General features: G+C 36.9%; 1 non-coding gene across 1 annotated transcript; it reads right to left on the bottom strand.

The window, feature by feature from the left end:
• Positions 1 to 339: 339 nt before the first annotated feature.
• Positions 340 to 458, bottom strand: LOC138361523 (5S ribosomal RNA). Its single transcript, XR_011227005.1, has one exon. It is a non-coding gene; the product is annotated as a 5S ribosomal RNA (ribosomal RNA).
• Between the last annotated feature and the right edge of the window lie 2,459 nt (positions 459 to 2,917).

The raw sequence follows: 2,917 nt of genomic DNA, 5'->3' as shown, positions 1-2,917 counted from the left end.
ATATATATATATATATATATATATATATATATATATATATATATATATATATATATATATATATATATATATATATATATATATATATATATATATATATATATATATATATATATATATATATATATATATATATATATAAAACAACATGTTTTGTTTTGGTTGTTTGTTTTTGTATAAAGCCTCACACACTATATTAAGCGAGTTTGTTTTAAACATGACATACATATTAATTCATTTTACCAGGCCTTATTCCACACAACTCCGTGAATTTCCCGTGGAGCCAGCCATTCAAACAAAAACAAACGAAACAAAACAAAACAAAACAAAAAACATTATTGCCAACAGCATTTGGTGTTCCCAGGCGGTCACCCATCCAAGTACTAACCAAACCCAACGTTGCTTAACTTCGCTGATCGGACGAGAAGCGGTGTTCTCAACGTGGTATGGCCGTTGGCATGAGACTGCCTACACATTGTGGCTAATAACCAACTCTTTTTAGTCATCACGGCAGGATACGGACCTTCTTGTGGTGTCTTAATGGTAATTGTATCCTAACATATTTTTGTCTCCTTGGCATGGATATTTAACATCGTTTATTCAGTCTTGGGTTTATGTTCTTTCGCCATTTACAGACATTTTACATCTACCTACTTCCTCAGCCTGCCCTGCCAATTTCTAATGAATTTGTGGATTTTCTTTTGTAATACATACATGTGTGTGCTCATCTGCTCTTCAGTTTTTATGATATTTGTCTCATCTGTCCTGCTTTATGATACTTTTACAAAGAACATGAACAAATGCTTCTATTTTAGAGAAGATATGGGATCCAGGTTTCGGAGCCGTAAAACCAACCGTTGTGATTGGTGGACGAGTTGCCAGGTTGCAGCTTCTGTACCGTGCCGGCACATAAATAGGTTCGGCTCAAGCGGCGGCAGCATCATTCCCCCGTGACTGTCTGAGCGTCTCTCATCACCTTGGTTATCTCATCATCATCATGGTAGAAGCAAAGCCTACCAAGAAGGCTGCGGCTGCTGCTGTGGTGGCCACCACCAGGAAACCTCGCGTCCAGGTTGCTCACCCGAAAACTAGTCAAATGGTTCTAGCCGCGGTCGCAGCACTCAAAGACCGTAAGGGCTCGTCTCTACAAGCAATCAAGAAGTACGTTGTTGCCAACAACAAAGTCGAGGCTGCCAAGATCGCCATTTACATCCGAAGATTTCTCAAGAAAGCAGTGGCTGACGGCATTCTTGTTCAGACCAAGGGAAGTGGAGCTAGTGGATCATTCAAGCTGGCCGTAGCAGAGAAGAGGGCCGTTCTAACTCCCAAGAAAGCCACCACAACCAAGAAACCATCTACAGCAGCAAAGAAGGCCGTGGTAACTCCCAAGAAAGCCGCCACAAGCAACAAACCACCTACAGCCTTGAAAAAGAAGCAGCAGCAGCAGCTTGTTGTTGGGAACAAAAAGCCCAAAATAAAGAGAGCTTCAAAATCTCCCAAACCACCCAAGGCAAAGAAAGCTGTCAAGAAAACAACAAAGGCAAAATAAACGATGACATGCAAGCAGCATGAATACACATGACAATAAACATCCAGGCCTCCTCCCTCAGTGGAGGGGCCTCATATGATTCCAAAAAGAGTTTAGTTTTGTAGACAAATAAATCATTACTTTTGGGGTAGATTTACTCTGTATATTATATATATATATATATATATATATATATATATATATATATATATATTTATATATACACATGGGTGAGGTGATATGGTACCAAAGTTTTGGGTAAGGTGATTGACATTTACACAAGATAAAACACGAACCAATGGGAATAAAAACATAAGAATGGAAGTAACTGCAGAAGGCCTATTGGCCCATAACACAAGCACTTCCTCTTGATGCTTCTATATTGGTTCGGAGTCTTGAAGCTATAATATATATATATATATATATATATATATATATATATATATATATATATATATATATATATATATATATATATATATATATATATATAATATATATATATATATATATATATATATATATATATATATATATATATATATATATATATATATATATGCACACAAAACTAAATAGTCTTGTTAGACAAATTGCCCCTATTAGAGGCAAGTTGACTAACAAGCCGAATGACTGCAATTGTTTTGAATTTGAGTTAAATCTAACATAGAAATGTAATCAAACCTAACCTAACCTATGCTAACCCAAGCTAAGCTAACCTAACCTAACCTAAGCTAACCCAAGCTAAGCTAAGCTAAGCTAACCTAACCTAACCTAACCTAAGCTAACCTAACCTAACCTAACCTAACCTAACCTAACCCAGCAATTCATGATCTTAATATAATACTGTTAATTGGATAAACCAATTTGGAAAGAAATGTTCGAAAATAACAAAATTAACTGTGCTTGTTAGGAAAATTGGGCCTTGCATACTTGTCCCAATAGTGTGGTTCTCGCTTTTAGGTACGACATAAACGTATACCTAAGTTGAGAGAGAAAAAGATTCGCACTCAAACATGCATATCGATTGCCAGTCCTGAATTCTGGGTAGATATTCGTGTCCTCCCTTTTCATTTACCATCATTTGGATACTATCAAAACAGCTCTGAGAAGGATAAAATGAATAAAACGGGTAGCTCACTCATGTAAAAAGGAAGAGTTGGGAAAGATCTCTCTCTCTCTCTCTCTCTCTCTCCCCCTCACCCCCCACCAATGATCCTGCTCTGCTAGTATATAACGTAACAAACCTTCCCCCCCCCCCTCCCTCCCCAATCAGAGTCCCTTTAAGCATGCGAGGATAAAAAATAGATTTCATAAGACCCAATGTGCTAGCTGATATCAAAACAATTTATGTTATCGTCTATTAAGCCCTTCAGTAAAAAAGTATAG

The sequence above is a fragment of the Procambarus clarkii genome, unplaced genomic scaffold (assembly GCF_040958095.1).
Source record: "Procambarus clarkii isolate CNS0578487 unplaced genomic scaffold, FALCON_Pclarkii_2.0 HiC_scaffold_443, whole genome shotgun sequence".
In the NCBI taxonomy this organism is placed as follows: Eukaryota; Metazoa; Arthropoda; class Malacostraca; order Decapoda; family Cambaridae; genus Procambarus; species Procambarus clarkii.
This window is presented reverse-complemented; position numbering and strand designations above follow the sequence as displayed.